Source organism: Anser cygnoides, chromosome Z (genome assembly GCF_040182565.1).
Source record: "Anser cygnoides isolate HZ-2024a breed goose chromosome Z, Taihu_goose_T2T_genome, whole genome shotgun sequence".
NCBI classification, from domain to species: Eukaryota; Metazoa; Chordata; class Aves; order Anseriformes; family Anatidae; genus Anser; species Anser cygnoides.
In genome coordinates, this window is record NC_089912.1 from 53,524,407 (window position 1) to 53,546,563 (window position 22,157).

A 22,157-nucleotide genomic window follows, 5' to 3' on the forward strand; every position below is an offset into this window, starting at 1 on the left:
CTCAAGAGAGACCTTATAGTGGCATTGCAGCACATAAAGGGGGCATACAGGGAAGGTGAGGAGGGACCTTTTATCAGGGAATGTAGTGATAGGATAAGAGGTAAAGGTTTTAAGCTAAAAGGGATAGAGTTAATTAGATATTAAGGAAAATTATTTTACTCTGAGGGAGATGAAGCACTGGAACAGGTTGCCCAGAGAAGCTGGAAGCGTTCAAGGCCAGGTTGGATGGGGCATTGAGTAACTTGGTCTGGTGCAAGGTGACCCTGCCCATGGCAGGGTGGTTGGAACAAAATTACCTTTAAGGTCCCTTCCAAGCCAAACCATTCTATGATTCTACAGTGATTCTATATAATATGTAATAAATACATTCAATACTAGACAAAACATCATCTATTATTGCAACAATATTTAGTAATATATAGGGCAAACCTGATATTGTGGCATTTTGTTCTAGGTCTGCTTTCCATTGAGGTGTTGTATGCAAGGTTACCATGTAGAACATTTCATTAAGGTATATATCACAGAATCACAGAATCACAGAATCGTGTAGGTTGGAAGAGACCTCCAAGATCATCTAGTCCAACCTCTGCCCTAACACTAACAAGTCCTACACTAAACCATATCACTAAGGTCAACATCTAAACGTCTTTTAAAGATCTCCAGGGATGGTGACTCAACCACCTCCCTGGGCAGCCCATTCCAATGCCTAACAACCCTTTCAGTAAAGAAGTTCTTCCTAACATCCAGCCTAAACCCCCCCTGGCACAACTTTAGCCCATTCCCCCTCGTCCTGTCACCAGGCACGTGGGAGAATAGACCAACCCCCACCTCGCTACAGCCTCCTTTAAGGTACCTATAGAGAGCGATGAGGTCTCCCCTGAGCCTCCTCTTCTCCAGGCTAAACAACCCCAGCTCCCTCAGCCGCTCCTTGTAAGACTTGTTCTCCAGACCCCGCACCAGCTTCGGTGCCCTTCTCTGGACTCTCTCGAGCACCTCCATGTCCTTCTTGTAGCGAGGGGCCCAAAACTGAACACAGTACTCGAGGTGCGGCCTCACCAGAGCCGAGTACAGGGGGACAATCACCTCCTTAGACCTGCTGGCCACACTGCTTATGCAAGCCAGGATGCTGTTGGCCTACTTGGCCACCTGCGCACACTGCTGGCTCATATTCAGCTGCCTATCAACCAGTGCTCCCAGGTCCTTCTCCGCCAGGCAGCTTTCCAACCACTCTTCTCCCAGCCTGTAGTGCTGCTTGGGGTTGTTACACCCCAGATGCAGGACCCGGCACTTGGCCTTGTTGAACTTCATGCAGTTGACTTCAGCCCATCGGTCCAGCCTATCCAGGCCATTACCTTCTTCCCCGGCTTTACCATCGTTCCCCCTGGCACAGCTCCAACAACCCCATCCCCCTTCTTTCCTAGTTCAAAGCCCTCTCAACGAGCTCTGCTAGCTCCTGGGCTAGGATCCATTTTCCCCTTAGAGATAGGGACCCGTCTGCGGCCATCAGGCCGGGTGCCGAGTAAAGCGCCCCATGGTCAAAAAAACCAAAATTTCTGTGTTGGCACCAGCCTCTGAGCCACGTGTTAATCAGGTGGGCTTTCCGTGTCCTCTTGGAACCCCTCCCTGCCACTGCAGGGATAGATGAAAACACCACCTGTACTCCCACTCCATCCACTAACCGTCCCAGTCCCCTAAAGTCCTGTTTGATAGCCTTCAGGCTTCTCTCTTCAATATCATCACTGCCAGCCTGGACTACCAAAAGAGGGTAGTAGTCAGAGGGGCAGACCAGGTTGGGAAGCTTCCTGGCAACATCGCTGACCCTGGCCCAAGGGAGGCAGCAGACTTCCCTACAGGTAGGGTCAGGTCGACAAATAGGGCCCTCCGTTCCCCTGATAAGGGAGTTGCCTACTACAGTCACCCTTCTGTCTTTCTTGGTGGAGGCAGTCTTGAGGCGTGGAGGCGACCTCCTCGCCCTAGGCATCCTCCTGGGTAGACTTTCTACCTCGTCCTCACCCACCAGTCTCTCAAGCTCCAGGGCCTCAAATTTGTTACGTAAGGGCACCTGGGAAGGTGGGGCCGGTAGGTGGGGACATTGCCTGCGAGGTCGAGCAGGGACCTGTCTCCATTCCTCCTCAACATCTAGGTCCCCTCCCCCTGCCCGACAGTGATAGGGCAGGGGGTCCATCTCCATTCGGGGTGTCTCACCCCAGTACCTCTCCTTCAGTCCCTGCAGGGAGTTACTCCACCAGTCTCCCACTCACACTCCCTGATAGCCCTCAACCTCTCCACCTCCTCTTTGAGTTCCGCCACCAGGCGGACCAGGTCATCCACCTGCTTGCAGCTCACACACACGGCGCCTCTGCCTCCCTCAGATGGCAGCAACAGGCTCAGGCATTCCCTGCACCCAGAGACCTGAACTGCCACATTTTTGAGCAGGCGGTCAGTCCGGGTGGCCACAGACTTTCTAGTGAGAGTGCTCTGCCTGGTGAAGACCATCGCAACCCAGTTAGCAGTCGACAGCCGTTAAAGATGTTGTTCTTATGGGCGGGGTGAAACTCCGCCCTCACTGCCCTCCCTGCTCGCCCTGCCTGTGCGAACTGCCGCGCCCACCCTTCTGACGCGCCACACCCTGTTTGCCTACCCTGTTCACAGCGCTCCTGGTCACTCGCGCTCCCTAGGGGCTGCTTTTGAACGGCCGGGGAGGGGGAGCTGGTGGCTCCGCCTATACCTCGTCAGCCTCTCTCGCGAGGGCTGCCGGGTCCTGGCGACTCCCTCGAGCCACCTCGATGTCGGAAAAAAAGCCCTGCCTGTCCCGCTCCCCCGCTCCGTTGCAGAACGCGTCTGCCCTGGAGCCGATCGCCTCGGCAAGGCGTTACCTTGTTACCTTGTTACCTTGAAATATATATTATTAGCAGTTCCTGACTTCCAGGTAAGATGATACATTATTTAACATATTTTCAGTAATTACAAAAATCACCTTCAGCTTATAAAAAAATAAATAGTTAAATATATTATTTACACTAGATGTGTTTCATTATACATCATCATTTTTAGTAATTTTGTTGATTAGCTTTTTGTTTCTCAAGGTAGAGACTTATTGTAACATAATTTGCAGTGATTTTTTCATAACTTGTAAATTTAGCTTCTCTATTTCACAGTAGCTTGCATGTGGACTCTGAAGCTCATGGCACTAGTTTTATTTTGCAAATCCCAATGAAAGTTTTGTACAAGTAAAATAAAAGGTTCTGGCCCGTTTATACCCACAAACTAAAGTCAATGCTTCTTGGCTCCACCATAACTTTCCTCTGGGGACTCAAAATACAATGCCTTTTGCAGTGTTCTAAATTAAATTAAATACTTGCTTAATTAGTTGTACTTTTAATTAACTTCTATTCTTTCCTATGCTGTTTGAGTTAATAGGTGGTTGTGGAAGGTAGTACTACATATATTGCTTTGAAGTTCCAGAACTGAGATACTATTTAATGCAAAGCAATGATTTACTACCCCTACTAAATTCTACAACATAACAAGAAGACACTAGAAGAGACAGAAGAAGATGAAACGCCTTACAGAACACCAACACAATCATGTTGAAAATACCTCTGGAGACAGACGTATCCTCTGCTTTACAGAATTACACACAAAAGCTTCACACAAAAGATTTACCTTATTTTCAGAAATGAAATTTGGAATATTGAAAGGAGCTGCAAGAGTGACAAAAAAAACTGTGACCACATTAGGCTTTCTGACAAGGATAGAAAAATCTAGAAAGAAAAATAATAATTGCCAAAAGCAAACTCAGGCCTCAGCAGTTATAAATTGGCAGTGCTGTCTGCTCAATAGTCTCTACTAAACATGTCCCAGCTGTGCATCTGTCATTCAACTGTCCAACTCAGTCTATGCAGAATTTTCTTACTAAGGCACCTACCTAATCAGTCAGTGGAAGCACAGTGTTTCATTTGTTCATATTGCCTCCATAGAGGAAGACATGACAGATGTATTTGAAGTAATGCTAAAAACTACATAGTCAATGATACCAATCTCAGCTCACAAGTGAATATTGCGAGAAATTGTAATGCAGCAGCAGCACATAAACATTCACCATTATATCCTGCTGTTTAGTGGTGATAAATATCAAGGTTTCATCTACATGAAGCTCATACAGTAACTCAGAAGTCAGATGATGGAAGAGAATGTGAGATAAAGAGCAGCAAAGCTCTAATCAGTTATTGTAGTTTGTACATTGTTTTTAAAAGATTCTGATTGCTTTCTGTGGTCTTACTATTATGTTTTGGTTGTGTGTTGCAAAAGAATTGTGGCATTCTATTTTATTTATATTCATCCTGTGCTGTTGATGATGTGATATGATAAAGGCATAACATAAAACAGTTCCTGAAAAAGCATTGTACTTTAATTTAGTGTAATCTATAAATCATCTGCAAAGCACCTTTACAATTCAGCAGCAGTAATAGTTCCATATGTGTGAGTAGTGCACAGGAAGTTGACTCAACAATGTCTTTATGCCCTTCACCTCTTTTGTTTCTCATTCCTCTTGTAGAATTCAAATTTGTGTGAGTTATCCAGGGACTTCTTTTCAGAGAGACCTGCGGTTAAAAGCAATAGCTTACTCCTTTTACAGGAAACTATATAAGGTGCATGGAAAAAACACAGTGTTTTTCTTGATATGAATCTTACTATAGAAAACAAAAAATAGATCAGCAGTCTAATATTTCCTGAATATTTAATTCATTGTGAACATACACCCAAACACAAATCAAGGGGAAATTTTCTATTTGTTATTGAAAGCAATAAACAAATAAATAATAAAATTTTGCCTCAGCCTGAAATATAGGAGTTTTGTTTTGTTTTGTTTTTTATGAGTGAAATATGTTACATAATCACATGCACTTGTTATCAGAACTTGAAGTAGATAGACTTATATAATACAAAACTGGAATGGTAAAATACATGTAGTTTAACAGTTTAAGACATTTTACATGTTAGATTCATAACAATAAAGAGTGGGAAATTACTGTACATATTCACTTAAGTATTGTATGATAAGTACCTTAAACTGATTAATTGAAGTGGGACTATGGAAAAATTAAGCTACAAGATGATATTGCTTTGTGGAAGGCACAGATATAAAAAGGTAGGAACTTGCTTTGACTCCAGGCCCCAGCCTGAAGAGTTGGTATACAACTTATAAGCTGGTAGAATTGGTATACAACTTATGAGCTGGGGGACACTTTCTCACAGGGACGACTCCATTCATTCAATCAACCCATCTTTAGCAGGCTTTTGCCAAGTTACAGTTGGGTCCTGCAAGTGATTACTACCTCCACAGCACAGCGAGATGTTGACATTTACAAGTAAGAAAAAGAGAGAGAGAGTGAGAAAGAAGAAAGAAAAAAAAACAACACACACACACACACATGCTTACTTTATGGCATACTTCTCTCTGTTTTCCCACTCACAGCACCACTTATGCATAACTTGCTCACAAAAGATACAGGATACCTGCTCACTTTGGACTCTGGCTTTTAAGTGCTTGTCCTGCCTTGTCTTGGTACAGGTTTTGTATTGAGATTCAGCACAGATTTAAAAGAGAATTAATTGTCAGACAACCAACCTGATCAGGCCAGCAAATAGGGCATATTATGTCACCACTCTGCTCCAGATGGACACCATTGGTTTGCCCTTAACATATGTGTCAGAACTGAGTTCAGTTGACCTTCAGTTGAGGAGTCACCCTGCCACAAAGAAGCACATGCTGTCTCCTTGGGCTTCCACAAGAGGATACGTGTCTATAACTGAACAATTATAGTGGGTACAGCTTTTTCACACACTCGTGGTATCCTTTCACATACATTCTCTGTCAAAAGGGGACTCAAAATGCATCGGGAGAGATAAAAAAAAAAAAAAAAAAAGTGTTTCCTAAACCTAAATTCTGACTTTTTTTTGCAGCAGCAGCAACCCAATAGGAAGTTAATTCAAGCTACTTTTCTGCTCTCTGGAAGATCAAAGGCTTAAGACCTTTTGATTTACACAAAATCAATAATCCATAGATATTTATAGAAGAGTTACTGTTAGTTTAGTTTAATGATTTTTAAATTATTCTGTTGTCAGTCACCTAATACCCATTGGTATTTTATCTTAGACTTGCTTGCATTTATTTCTTTTTAACCTTTGATATTACTGTTGGGGTTTAACTGAGCAAGCAGCTAAGTACCACACAGCCGTTCACTTGCTCTCCACCTCAATGTGATGGGGGAGAGAATCAAAACAAACAAACAAACAAACAAACAAAAAGTAAAATAACTATATACACAAACCACGTGATGTACTACTAGCTGACCGGTGCCCAGACAGTCCCTGTACAGCAACTGCACCCCACCAGCCAACTGCCCACAGTTTTTGTTGGTGAGCATTAAACCATATGTTATGGAATAACTCTTTGGCCAGTTTTGGCCACCTGTCTTGATTGTGTCCGCTTCTTGTGCACACCCAGCCTCCTTGCTGCCAGAGCAGCATGAGAAGCTCAAAAGTCCTTAATTCTATGTAAGCACTGCTCTGCAACAACTAAAACATAAGTACGTTGTCAACATACCACTATGAAGAAAATTAACTCTGTTTCAGCTGAAACAAGGGCAGTGACTCAAACCATTTCTAAAATAAGCTTTTTTATAATTTTATCCTTTTTAAAAAAAAAAAAAAAGTTTCATTTTTAATGGAGGGTCAAACCATTGCTTTCACCTTTGTGAACACCATGCAATGGAGGAGCATGTTCTCTTCTGGCTTCTTCTGATGAATACTGGGACTGAACGAATTTGACTGTAAAGAGAGTTTTTAGGCCTCTGTATTGGGTCTTAACTAGCCTTATAATTTTTTTAACTAACTTAAATATTTTTTTTTCACACTTGTGTTTTCTTTTTATTTCATATATATATGTGTGTGTATGTATATATATATATTATATATATATATATGAAAAATATTTAACAAATTATTCCATTTTCTTTCACATCCTCTGCAGGGTAGAAGACGAATAAAACTGAGGTGAAAATAAACAACACTTAAGATAAAGAAGAACTTAGTAAAAACTACTTCCTGTCACACAAGCTTTTGTGTTAGTAAATCAGCAGTGTATATGATCACAACTATTACAGCAATAAAGAAACAACTTATTTGTGAAAACAAAACAAAATGTGCAAAATTCAAGATTTTTTTTTAAAGGCATTTTTTTATAACAGTAACTTCCATAATGATTTTGCTTAGTTTCCAAACAGAGATTTATGGCAAAAGCAATTATTTCCTCCTCCTCTTCCTCCTCCATTCTACAAGAGTGGTATTACTTATTTGATCGGTCAGCATAAAAGGTACTAAAGAGAAAATGGATGTTTTATTATGATGTTTTGACACTTTTTTGACAAGTTTTGACAGTTGCCAAAAATGGCTAATGTTCAGGAACTTTTTTTGACTTCTATCTTATCCTAGATATCTTCTTGCATAAATCACTGAAAAAGCATACTGACAATGAATGAATATATATATATATAAAATATATATATATATATATATAAAAGATGAGAAGAGAGAGAATAAAAAGGAGATAAAAAGGTCACTGAAATTTAGCTAGTTATGTTGCTCTGAATAGTATTTCAGAGCTCCATTGTTGCTCTGTAAAGCAGTTGGAACAGAAGGACAAAGCTATAAAACCCCATACTGATCAGACTGAAGCCTGAAAGAGCTTTAAAAAGTTTTTCATAGCAATAACAAAATAGTCTTAGAAAGATTTATTGCAAAAATGAACATCACTTTTTGGACTAGAACATTTATATACAACTGTAAATACCAAGTCAACAGCGAATAACCTGATGACACTCCACTGATCAGTTAAAAAACAGTAAGTATCAGGTGTACTGGCCACACAATTAGCACCTAATAGGCATGTTGTGTGTCCTAGAAATCTTTACAGTCTTCTCTCACAGCGAAATTGGGACATGGAAGAACAGTAAATGGCCATTTTAGAATGAAGTAATGAATCTGCAGTTTCCAAATCCTGGCACAGTGTCTAATTTTCCTATGCCAAAGTATGGATAAAAGCTAAGACAAGATTTATTGTAAGAATTGTCAGATCTATCTTGTACATCATTTTGCATGGTTTTCTTGGTAAGCTACACACACTGCCTTACACCTTGCTATTCTTCTTTTATTAAATAAATAAAAATAAAAAATAAATAAATTGTCTGAGATTCTCTGATATTATATTTTTAAATGTTAAGAAACCAATTATTCTTTTAAATAATTTATCATTTAACTCATAATAATTTAATTATGGAACTAATGGAAATAAATTACTTAAATAGTTCTGAAAAAGAAAAGCTGCCCTAAGAAAGTCAAGAAAATTCCTTTTTAACTAAAAATTTCTTATAAAAGTAATGTTTCATTAGACACTTTGAATCCCAATTTGTTCTTTATTCTTATTTCTTGTTAAGAAAGTAATTATTCAGCTAATAATACGTTACTCTTGTTAGTTGAGATTATTACATCATTACAAAACAGGATGTCCCATATCAATAAATCACTGTCTACACAGTGAAAGTGCTGCCAAGTAACAACAATCATCATTAATTAAAAAATAAAAATAAAAATAGGGTAATTGAAAATTGATCCATAAACTGAAGAAGTATATAGAGAGGGAAATATCACAAGAAAGAGATGTAAGCCTTGCAGAGACATAGAATTATGTGAATCTAAGTTAAACAAATCACTGTCAATATAAATTTTCAGAGTTTCTGCAAAAGACATGAGATCAGAGCAAGGCTGTCCAAGGAATTTGTGAGTAGCATTAGAAAAAGCAAAGGACATACAAAATGAAGAGATGTGGTTGTAGGGACTCTAAATAACAGTATTTTGTGTCAGCTTTAAAATATTGTTTCAAAAACTGGGAAAGGAAATAGCATGAGAAAGTTTCTGATGATTTTAAGATAGTGGATAGTAATGAAAAAGAAGTGTGATAAGAAGTATCTTGACATTAAATTTACTTTGTCTGTTTTCTGCAACTCATTTGCACAAAATGTTTGTGGTCCCAGTGTAACTACTACTTTCATCCATTGGCAGAGTGGCACAAAACACTGAACATATCAATGAGCATAGGCTGCTCTTTTAAAGAGGATGAAATAACAGTGTTTTATTTTTTTCTCAAATAAGCATGAAAAGAAAACAATAAACAAGACATACACCAACCAACTAACCAACCAAACATGTTCCATAACAAAGGTCAAAGTGTCTTACTTGCAATTCCTTTCACTCTCTCAGATGCTTGATCTTAGATCTCTATTGCAATGTCACAATGGCTTAGAAATACTGTTAGGTATTCTATAAATCAACTGGCTTCCTTCTCATTTTTTGATTTGGCATTTCTCAGGGCGTATCTGGAGTACTGGAGAAGTCAAAAGCTTCACTGGGGAATACTTTATTTACAAACCTGCATGTAGGTCACATTTTTTTTTCTTTTCCCCCAGAAAAGGGGCCCTCAGCCCCCCCAACCCTCCTCCTTCTTCCATGTGAGGGTATCTTCCAGGCCACTCCGAACAGAGCCACCTTTGGCCATGCGTGGGCCACTCCATCACAGATCCTTGCTGAGGTCACAGTGGCCACCACTGCCCCGCCTTTGCTCTGGGCCTTATAAACCAGGACCTCTTGCAGCTGGCCCGCAACTCTCTGAGCTTCTAGGCACTGACAGCCAGCTTGTGTGGCAAGAAGAAGACCAGAAGCAGGAAGGTGAGCAGCAACCCTCCTTGGTGTGGGAGGACAGCGATGCAGTCCAAGGAAGCACTGAGAAGAAAGGCTCCTAATGAGAAGTGTCATGGGCAGAGAGATAGCGCCTGTAGTACAACAGACACCAGTGCTCGAGAGACCTCTGGCATGCAGCCCACAGACACTTATAAGCATTAGCACTGGGACTGCAACAAAGCAAGGAACAGGCTGCCCCCTCAGCCATACAGCGACAGGGGGCCTGGGCCTTCCCATTGGCACAATGGTGGTGTGGGGAAAAGGCAGGAGCATCAGGCAGACATCCAGATGGAGCAGAGCCGTGCCCATAGTCTGGAACACAGTGTGGGACCCAGCCATGGCCGTAAACCAGATGGCAGCATCAAACCCACAAATGGAAATCAACAGGACAGTGGCATGGGACCTACGAGTGGAACTGGATGACCCTCTGGTTCAGCACCCTGGCCTGAAAACATTTCAGGCATCCTGTTTGGGCAGTCCTGGGAAAGGAATGGCTTATCCTTCTGGCAAACACTGTGGAGCCCATGGAGGTGGTTCCACCAGCTGGTGTGAAAGATCTGATGGAAGTGGATCCACCTCGGACAGATCAGACTTCTGACTACCCTGGCATGTCTTTGCTCTCTGCCATCCAAGTGCACCAGCAGCGTCACAGGAGTGGCCGATGAGCTCTCTAGTCATTGCTCAGGCTCTATCCCAAGCATTAGCTTGGAGCTGCCAAACACCATGGACATCCCGCAGGCTCACCTGCAAGATGTCCCAGCAATAAAGAACTGTGTTGCTGATTCTCAGGGGTTGTGTGAGTGCTTTTTCCCATCCCCCAGCCCCTGTGCAAGAGGTGACATCCCTTCTGCACAGAGCCTCAACGAAGAGCAGAAGAGAGGACCCAACTTCCTTCAGGCTGCTGTACTGGGGCATCAGGAGGAGTTCCAGAGGGCCACCATGCTCCTTTACAATTTGTGAAAATAGACTGAGGGGTGAAAATAGTTGTGTGTAGGCGATTATAGGTGGCTAATTTCTTATATCAGGAGTGAGTTTCTATATCTGAGTAATTGGCAATGAGAGACATGGAGAAGGCAGAGGTGCTCAACAACTTCTTTGCCTCCATCTGCACTGGTAGACGGGCTTCCCAAGTCTTTAATTTCCCTGAACCCGTAGATGGAGGCTGGAGGATCAAAGTCCCACCCACAGTAAGTGAAGAGCAGGTTTGAGACCACCTGATGCATCTAAACAGGTACAAGTCTATGGGACCTGACGACATGAATCCCAGAGTCCTGAGGGAACTGGCTGATGTAGTTGCAAACCTGCTGTCCATCATATTTGAAAAGTCCTGGCAGTCGGGTGATGTCACTGGTGAGTGGTAAAAGGGAAACGTTACGCCCCTACTCTTCAACAATTAAAACAAGGAATTGAACAAAGAGCACTACTCTTCAACAGCTAAAACGATTCGGAGACATTTCTTCTGAGAAAGAGTGGTCAGGCATTGGAACAGGTTGCCCAGGGAAGTGGTGGTGTCACCGTCCCTGGGGGTGTTCATGGAAATCATAGAATCATAGAATATCCCAAGTTGGAAGGGACCCACAAGGATCATCGAGTCCAACTCCTGGCTCCACACAGGTCTACCCAAAAATTCAGACCATATGATTGAGAGCATAGTCCAGATGCTTCTTGAACTCCAACAGTCTTAGTGCTGTGACGATGTCCCTGGGGAGCCTGTTCCAGTGTGCAACCATCCTCTCAGTGAAGAAACAATGAAGATATCCAACTTGAACCTCCCCTGTTGCAGCTTGACACCATTCCCGTGGGTCCTATCACTGGTCACTAAAGAGAATAGGTCAACGCCTGCCCTTCTACTCCCCCTTGTGAGGAAGTTGTAGACCGCGATGAGGTCTCCCCTCAGCCTCCACTTTTCCTAGCTGAACAGTTCAAGTGACCTCAGCTGCTCCTCATATGTCTTCCTCTCTAGTCCCTTCTCCATCTTAGTAGCCAAGGAAAGGTTGGACCTGGTGCCTAGGGACATGGTTTAATGGATGACATTGGTAGTAGGGTAATGGTTGGACTAGATGATCTCGAAGGTCTGTTCCAACCTTAATGTTTCTATGATTCTATGATTCTATGATTATGTGTTAGTATCTACTTTACTTTCTATTTTATAAGAATTGAAGATCACAATTTCTCTGCAATCTTCTCTTAGTATTCATGTAAATATTACCTGTGGAAATCACACATGCAGTCTTCATTTTTAAACTGGATTTCCTAAAGAAATCAGGCTTATTTAGTTATGCTACCTGATTGTAACTTCATCTGCCTAATACTTTTGAAACGTGACCTATTTAAAGCATATAAAATTGGAGAGGTACAACCTAAGGAAAAAAAAATTGTAGTTGTGAAGAAGATGGATTAAGAGTGATGGATAAATACTAGTACTCACAGGGGGATAAAAAGCTGCAAAGTGAAGTTTGGCCTGCCAGCTGCTCACTCAGCTCACTTGCTAATTAGCCAATGGTATGTAGCTCCAAATCATGTATTATAAATTCTGTGGCTTGCCAATCTAGTATTTTGAAAATATAAGTGGAAATTGTATGTACACTTGAGTGAAGGGGTAGTGAATGAGGAAAACTCAAGGCTGTAGAGTGAACAGCTGCTGATGAAGACCTTGTATGGTGTTTGGTTGCACCCTACAACCAAAGTTGTCCTGGTGGGAGCTGGATTTTGTTTTTCACTTTAAGAAACAGGTCCTTTTCTTTACCGCTTCTTTTTCCGTACTCAGGGATATTTTGTTGTTGGTTGGTTGGTTGGTTGGTTGGTTGGTTGGTTGATTGGTTGTTTGGTTTTTTATGTGTAAATACAGCATGCTTTGCTTGAAGCCCTTCTTAATTCCTGCCTGCCTAGGAGCTGCCTGGCTTCCATACCAATATAGGTATGTATCTCACCGGAGTGATGGCTGCTAGTATATTTTATAGGTTATAATCCACTTGATAATAAGAAGGACTTGATGTTCCTAAAAATAAGTGGCCAGATTAATGAGGATGTGTCAGGAGGCAGCAGGCAGTGCAAGGGAACTGAAGTTAAGGCAGCAAGGTGAAGTAAGGACCAGCAAGGCCAGGCATGTCACCAACCAGCTTCCAGACCACACCCAGCCTCAGGGGTGGCTCTTCATCTGAAACATGGAGGACCTGGGCCAGGCTCCTGACATAGCTGATCCCTACAGTCTGATTGCAGCTAGTGACAGGGCTGCACCACCAGAGAGCTGGCCCCAAAGAAGTGAAGATCATCACCTTGGTGGAGGCTATGGACAGAGATCTCATAGCTGGAGATGATGTTTAAACCAGCATACAGACAGGTGTCTTCTCCCTGTCTTCTCTTCACGTGGTATCAATTTAAATTATGTTAGATGCACAGAATAGAGGCTGAGAAGCGGGACACCAGGGCAGTGCCTAGTCATTATTAACTGAACAACGGTATCTATTTATTCTTGCTTACATAGATGCACAGAAACCTTTACAATATATACCTTCTGTTGCCTTATTGGAAGATGACATTTGTCTTAAGACTAACAGGTATAGCAAGCCAAAAATATTAGTTCTCCTTTTGGCCTACATTTTCAAGGGCAATAGTTTCCATTGTCAATGGTGACATCTGACATACCTTATTTCCTGTAAACATAGGATGTTAGTGTAGAATGGTGAAAAATGGGTCCTGAAAGGACAATAATAGCCCTGTAGTTTATTGATAACCTTGAATGAGTGAGATAACTGAATATTTGAAAATAGATTTCTTTTAACCATCTTTCTCCTATTTCATTTATTTCCATATTAAAATTCTGAGATTGTGGAGAATTTCAAAGTACAAATAAATAATGTTGCCAAGGAATCTTCCGCAGCTATTAGGAATTAAAGTATCAATTGCGATAACACAGATGATCAGACACAATCTTGTTTTTTAATCAGTGAAATGTTGCCTTAGGTGATATTGATTAAGACTGAATCTGTTTCACAAAGTTTGTTGCCTGACAAACAAAAGAACATAAAACAGCAACTCATCATTATTATTTTAAGACAGAAGTAACATTCACTTCTGTGCTTTGACTTGAGCATAATCTCTTATGATATTATTTGCAAGTGTATGCAGTCTTTCACCTGAGTTATGTTAAACGAAACTTCACAAACACCTCATTCATTTACACACTGTCTGTTTGCATGCACTTAGACTGAAAATGATCACAAGGAAAGTTACAGCAGCAATATCAGTTATTCAGCACTATTTTTAAAGTATATATGGGGTTAATAGCACTCTTGCACTCAAACATATAAACTCCTTCCATATAAAAACATTTTTGCAGTTACTTATTCTGGGTAATTTGCTACAAGTATAAATGTACCCGTGAGCAATCACAAAGAAATAGAGACTTGCTTTGATAATCTTTCTAATAGACTGCAGTAGACAATTTGATGTAGCCTGAGAATGTCATAGTGTTTTAAAATCTCTGGTACTCTTTTTCATTGTGAAAAGCTTGTGGATCAAAGAAAACTCAGTGCCCCAGACTGAAGATCATGAAAACATGCAGTTCACTATCTTTCTCCCCATCTCTCTCTCTTCCCCCCACCCCCCACCCCCCTTCTGCGGATTTAGAAATTGTAAAAAGATCTTATTATTGCTGGAAACTCAAAGCAAGTGCATCTCCTTGAAGAAAGCAATTTAATGTTATACAAAATTATAGATGAACAAAAAGAGGGGAAAAGCATTTGGAGTAAATATATATCTTCTGTTCAAATGGTTGGAAGGGGTTTTTGTGGAAAAAATCAGGACAGTGTCAGAACACTTTGAAAGGGAGAGAGAAGAGAAAAAAAGAATATGACTAAATACATCCTGAAAATTCCTTCTGCTATTCACAGAAACAATTGGTGTGTGTGTGCACTGTGAAAAGGTAAAAACATGAAAGAAATAACCTTGATCAGGATTCAATCCAGACCCCTCTGTCTTCTAATTCAGCTGCTACATCATCAGATGCATTAAACCTGCTGCTTTTCTGATAAAATATCATTGTCAGCCTGCCCTACTCCCTAGATACAAAAAAAAAAACAAAAAAAAACACTTTTAATAAAATCTATTATCTTCTTCAATGGGCTACTCATATATTACTTAAGTATATAACGGAAACATTTTCAATATTAATATATTCAATGTTCAATCTTCCTGGATTTAATTAGTTATCCTGGAGATCAGGCATGACTCTTTGATTAAAAGCCATTTCCTAAAATGGGGGAGGGAGGGAAAAATCCTCTGGGTAACCCTGTTTCTGTACTCATAATTTCTTCTTATGTTAATCAGGTCTTTGCAGTATGTGTTGACTACACTAAAGATAAAAGATACCAAAAGATGCCAGACGGAATACAGCATAATATATATATATATATATAAAATAAAAAAAACACCTGTTTAATTAGCTTCTATTTTTGCAAGCCCTGTATTATATCCCTATTTAGATACTACCATCATTTAAAATCTAATACATCTCTGTAGAATCTGTAATAGCTGTCAGCTAAAGTGATTTATCCTTTACTTAAATTTTAAAATTGTTTTTCTAGATCTGATAAGTTATTTGTGAGCACTATTTTTGTTTGAAGTCCAATTCTCATACATTAATTAAGCTTGCAGACAAAGACAGAGTCCTTATTACACAGTACAAAAAGAACACTTTTAAGCAGCCAATTATCATGTCACCTATTTTGAAACAGAACTCTTTAAAGGAAATACATCACTGAAATTATTCTGTGTGCTTATTAATAGCCATGGTTATCAAATGAACAAAAATGAGTTAATCAAAAGGCATTCTGGAATATTTGAAATTAATAGGAGTGTTCCATATAGTAAAATAAGTGATTCACCCATGATACCAAATTCATGCTCAAGTGTCTGTTTTCCAGTATATCAAAAAAATGTACTCATTTTATCACTTAAAGGAACTACAAAAGTGTGAACAGCTATCTGAGTCCTATCAGCATTAAAGAATGACTGAGCCCTGACTAAGCTCACAAAGAGTTGAAAACCAGAATGTGGCTTGCATCAGACATCCAAATATATGGAATTTTATGAGGGCATGAGCATAGGGGCAGTGATAACTGAATCTCAACTTTTTAAAAAAGGAAGATCTAGAATCTGGTAAATGAGTCTTCAGCTGACTATATATTGACATGTGTGTACAGAGTTCCTCTGTCTCTGAAGGATGCAACTCCTTAGCGCAGTGAACTCAGATATGCAACACATGGTATTTCTCTCCAGGCCGAAATTTAGCTCTTCCATTTACTACCAGCCAGTGTGGATATTTAATTAGCTATTTTTCTGAAATCATTTGGACATTGCAATGTCACAACAAAAGACAGAACATGGATATTGGAACACAGCTAACCTCCAACAAGTTTGAAAGAAGAGAACTAAAAACAAGTGCTGTATTCATCAATACAGAAAACTCAGAATATGGGGAATTTTCTGCTCTGAATTCTAGTTAGATTTCAGTCTGGATGGGATAAGAAGAGCAGACAGTACATTTCCCTTACTGTGCTGCAACAAAATTTTTCTGCTCCTTACCAAATATATATCAGATAGCATAATTCAGAACAAATTTCATCCTCCCTGTCCCAACTGCTGGTTATAAATAATACTATATTATTTATAAACAACTAATTATTGTTGTTATAACTGAATTTCATAGTCTCAAAGTACTATCTTGCTTAGCATGGAATGTGTCAAAAACTATGTGAAAAGAAGCGTAATTCATATACCTTGCTGCTCTTTCTGGTGACCAGAAATGATATACATTCTTTCAAAGCTTAGGGAGTCCATCATATTAACTCAAGAAAAAATTAATTAGTTTGCTTCAGTCTAAGTCTCATAATCCCAGATGTATCTTGAAAGATCTCATTTGGAAAAGGAATATAGCAACTTGTGTTCTCCCTCCACTGGCCTTCATCCTGAATAACTCACTCCACAAACAGAAATGAAGCTCTAATCTTTTTCATGTTAAGGACCTTGCACACCATTATAGGATGAGTTCACACTCAGCACAAAATCAATCTGCATTTGTGAACTGTTTAAATACATTTTTAATCACTGATTAAAAAACTTCTCTTGTAAATTTGAATTGATGTTAATAGATATGTGGTGATACAGATATAAATAACAGTGAGTCAAATTTTCTACTGACTTGTACTGTTTGTGGATGTTCTGCAAAGTCAGTATAGAACACTATCAAGTCATATTAATTGCTGCACTTACATCAGAAATAGTAGTTGTTTATACCTGAACAAAAGAAGGAAATAAGATTTTACCTGTGTTGTAAAACAAGTATGGCAACTGATGGCATTTTTGTGCTTCCTCAGCATGAATGTAAATCACTACATAAAATGTTGCACAAAGAGACTAACTGGAGTTCAGTCATGACTCCCCACTACAGTAATGTAATTCAGTCAGCACAAAAGAGTCTGCACTGGTAGGCCATTTGCATCCTTCTGAAAGACCTTTTTTATCATCAAAGACCTATTTCTGTCTTAGACAAATACAGAGGTCTAAATATTCAACAGCATCTATTATTTATCTTAGAAAAAAGTTCAAGGCACCTTTCACATCTTATGATGTTCAGATTTTGAAACATTTGGTGGTATCCTATCATTCACTACTTATTGTTAATTCAACATCGCCATGATAGCCAGACTTGTAAAACAGTATGGTAGGTCCTTTCTTATAACTTTCTTGGGTTGCACAGATGCTTCAGTGACTACCTGGAAGCAAAACCTTTCCCTGAGGTCATAGTAGAGTTTTCTGTGGTTTTATGAAATTATATATTTTATATAGGAAAATAAAATTCTGTTTCAAGCCTAGAAAGGTGTATTTCTTACTGTCATATTGTGAGGAGTGGACAGAACCTGATGATCATGTATCAAAACTTCGCATAACAAGCTAAAGGTTTGGGACAGGTAAGGTTTAACTGCTGTTTATTAATAACTGGAACAGTGATATTGTTCTCAGACACTGAAACACTAAACAAGATTGCAATAAAACACAGATCTTTTCATTCTCTGAGCAGCATTATTCTCTTTAGACAACAGTAATTCCCCTTTTATAACAGATCAGACAGAATTGTCTAAAGCGTTAAGCAATACTGCAAACTAGAAAAAAGTGACTTTTTTAAAATGAATGCTGTCAAATTGAACATCTCATTCTGCTCATGAGACATCTATACTTCTCCTTCTCTATGTATTAATTGTTCTTTTCTTTTTCTCTCTGAATTGTTTATAAATTCTTTTGTTCATATGCTCTAATACTGATGTTTGTAGTAAGCACCAGTATCTATAACTGTTAGTCATGTACATTTGTTATTCAACCATTGGCACAGTTTATGCAACCAATTCAGTACAGTTTGATAATGCCTGGTCAGATCAGTCATTGGACAGTTCATTTATTCCCCAATGGAACATTTTCCTATTTTTAGGAGCACATTTCTAATCTTAAATATGCACTTTGGGCGCAACGATATGCACATTGATATGTTTTGTTGTTGTTGTTGTTTGTTGTTGTTGTTGTTGTTTTTAATAAGAAACTTTTGAATTAGCTTTTTGTAAGGAGGGTAGGAACAAAGTCTTCCAAATGGCGTGCAACTGGAGTAAATTGGCTCCACTGGCTAATATCCTTTGGCAGTTGCATTAAATATAAACAAGCAAACAAACACTCTTATTCCTGATTCTGGAGTAAGCCCTATATGGAAAGATGCTGGCACCTACACAGATCTCCAAAGATGATCTGCTTCTGTGGTAACTACATCAGCAGCATCAGCATTGTCACCATAATCCATAATTTCATTATGTTTGCTTAACTGTCATATAAAATCACAGTTCCTTAAATATTTCACTAGAAGGTTTATTTGCCTATTATAATCTTCAGAAACAAAATGGGCTGACTGTATGAAACATACTGAAAACAAACAAACAGAAAATCCAACTGTTTTCAGGAACAGAGCTGCCAAATTTTGCACATATTGACTTTCAAGGGACATATTTCATTTCATTTGCAATTATTTAAACACCTGCTGAGAAGAGCTGGTTTCAACATGAAACATTGAAGTAGTTTTTAATTCACATGGCTAGAATAAGTGATGTGTTTTTATATCAGGAAACTTGTCCTGGTTACATTTTTTCCAAATATGCTATTTTCTTCAAATTTGAAAACTTCTTTTTTTTTTTTTCCTGTTTGGAAAACTAAATAAAATGAAGTTACCAATATCCACAGTTGATTAAAACCTTAAAAAAAAAAAAAAAAAAAAACACTTTTTATTTTTATTTTTTAGCTTTTTATTTCTTTATCATTATGCAGTATTCTAAGTTTTACATAAGGAAATATTTTAAAACAATTTCAGAAAATGAGGAAACTTCAAATCCAAAACGCTTAAACTGTTCAAAGCAATCAAACAAAAAGTACAGAGTTTAAATGGTTGGGTTTTTTTTGACATCATATATTCTAAAAAAGGAAAGTTTAATTTTTCATTTTCCTGATCTTTTATTTCATGAAAAAAATGTCTAAGGTACCTCATTGTTGTTTTCTTTATGTGCATTTAAAGATTAGTTCTGCTTTATTAATTGAAAAAGTTTGACCGGCAAGTATACAGAGTTTTCTGTACAGTGTTTCTTTTTCAAGAAACAAAGCTATCCAATTCCTTTTTTTTCAAATCTTCCTTTCATACCTGCCTGAGATTTTAAACTCATATTGCAGTGTAAAGGGAGTAGAAGATCTTATGCAGACAAGGAGGATGATACTTATTAATGATCTTAATGATTTTATGTTGGAAAGGGTTTGCCAAGGAGGTGCTGGAGGCACTTAGGGACATGGTTTAGTCCCTAGGGTTATATTGGTGGGAGGAGGACAGTTGGACCAGATGGTATTGGAGGTCTTTTCCATCCTTAATGATTCCATTATTCTATGATTCTAGGGTTGTGGGAGGTGATTGTTTGTTTGTTTGTTTGTTTGTTTTTTCTCTCGTTTTATCTTTCTTCTCATAGCAACATTTATTATTATAACAATTCAGGAATTCCCAGTCTTCTATCTTGAAAGGGACAATGATGATTAAACAGTGATGATGATTAAACAGGGATCCAAAGATATTTTTACAGTTGTTCACAATTGCCTTTTTGACCCATTAATGACTATGCCTTACCAAAAATAATCATGTTATTGACTCTAAAGAAAAAACTCATGAATCACTATTATCTCTATTTATGTAGACACAAAAAGAAACCTCTAATGAAATATCAGCTATGTCTAAGAATGGATACAAATTTAAAGCAATACAAACTAGCAGTTCATTATTACATTATTTAGCATATTAACAAATTTAATTTCCTTTTATGATAAGATCACCCATCTGGTCGATCAATGGAAGCCAGCTGATGTAATCTTTTTGGATTTCAATAAAGCTTTCAACACAGTTTCTCACAGGATCTTACTGGACAAAATGTCCAGCATACAGCTAGATAAAAACATAATACAATGAGTGAGCAAATGGCTGATGGGTAGGGCTCAAAGGGTTATGGTAAATGAGGTTACATCAGGCCGGTGGCCAGTCACCAGTGGGGTCCCCCAAGGCTCCATTTTAGGGCCAGTTCTTTTCAAAGTTTTCATAAATGATTTGGATGTAGGACTAGAAGGTGTTTTGAGTAAATTTGATAATGATACTAAACTGGGAGGAGTTCTTGGCTCTATCAAGGGTGGAAAAGCCTTGCAGAGAGATCTGGACAGATTGGAGAGCTGGGCCAATCACCAACCGCATGAAGTTTAACAAATGCAAGTGCCGGGTCCTGCACCTGGGAAGGGGCAACCCTGGCTATATGTACAGACTTGGGGACGAGATGCTGGAGAGCAGCCCCACAGGGAGGGATCTGGGGATTGTGGTTGATAGCAAGCTGAATATGAGCCAGCAGTGTGCCCTGGCAGTCAGGAAAGCCTACCGTATACTGGGGTGCATCAAGCACGGCATTGCTAGTCGGTTGAGGGAACTGATTTTCCCGCTTTACTCTTCACTGGTGCGGCCTCACCTCAAGTACTGTGTGCAGTTCTGGGCACCACAGTACAAAAAGGATGTGAAACTATTGGAGAGTGTCCAGAGAAGGGCTACAAAGGTGGTGAAGGGCCTAGAGGGGAAGACGTATGAGGAGTGGCTGAGGTTACTTGGTTCATTTAGTTTGGAAAAGAGGAGGCTGAGGGGACACCTCATCGCGGTCTACAGCTTCCTCATGAGGGGGAGTGGAGGCGCAGACACCGATCTCTTCTCTCTGGTGATCAGCGATAGGACCCACAGGAATGGAGTTAAGCTGCAACAGGGGAGGTTCAGGTTGGATATCTTCACTGTTTCTTCACCGAGAAGGTGGTTGCACACTGGAACAGGCTCCCCAGGGACGTCGTCACAGCACTAAGACTGTTGGAGTTCAAGAAGCATCTGGACTATGCTCTCAATCATATGGTCTGAATTTTTGGGTAGACCTGTGTGGAGTCAGGAGTTGGACTCGATGATCCTTGTGGGTCCCTTTCAACTTGGGGTATTCTATGATTCTATATTTAATCAAACGAAATTTAGGTAAATGCATCACAATTTCTTGAGGCTATGAAAATGGTTTACTATATCCTCCCTGGAGTAACGTATGTGTTAAGATGTTACAAAGTGTTTATAAAAATTGGTGAACTACTGTAGATATCTATTCTTTACACTCCATGTGTTTTCTTGTGCCTAATGAGAAGGAAGTGAATATTCCTTGTGCCTCACACCAAGGTAATTTTTTAACATTTTTCTGGCTCAATTAATGTTTTTAAGGGAAAAGGTATGAGTGAGCACACTGCAGGGAGCTCGATACATCTTATCCTATTTACTTCCTAATTACACAAAATGGAAGTGCAAAGCTGTCATATTTACTTTGTAATCAGCCAGCAAGTGTCAGACTGTGATTCAGTTGCAGTCTGAATATGTTCTGTTATTCACCTTATTTAATAAACTGTCACTTGAAAAGCGGGATGATAAGCTTTCAAACAATGAACCAAAGGAATGTTGTGCCTTCTTCCTTTATTATGCATGCTACATTTGAAGCTAATGAAGCATAACCTCTGAGCTGATAGTTCTATAGATGAAAGAGACATCACATTACAATTCTATTTATTTCATCAATTTCTCTGTAGCCAACACAAAACACAATGATTGTCTTGTACTTCACATTTGACAGTTGATGGACATTCGTGCTGAAGGTTTGTCTAATAGTTTTCTGCTCTCTGCATAGTTAAGGTCTTAAATATGAATGAAAGAACAAGGCAAATGGGGTAGAGGATAA

At 39.4% G+C, this 22,157-nt stretch overlaps 1 long non-coding RNA gene across 1 annotated transcript; it reads right to left on the reverse strand.

Annotated features, from left to right (window-relative positions):
• Positions 1-2,775: 2,775 nt before the first annotated feature.
• Positions 2,776-9,548, reverse strand: LOC136789147 (uncharacterized). Its single transcript, XR_010827970.1, has 3 exons — positions 9,298-9,548; positions 5,633-5,753; positions 2,776-4,604 (listed from the first exon to the last, which is right to left on the reverse strand). It is a non-coding gene; the product is annotated as an uncharacterized lncRNA (long non-coding RNA).
• Between the last annotated feature and the right edge of the window lie 12,609 nt (positions 9,549-22,157).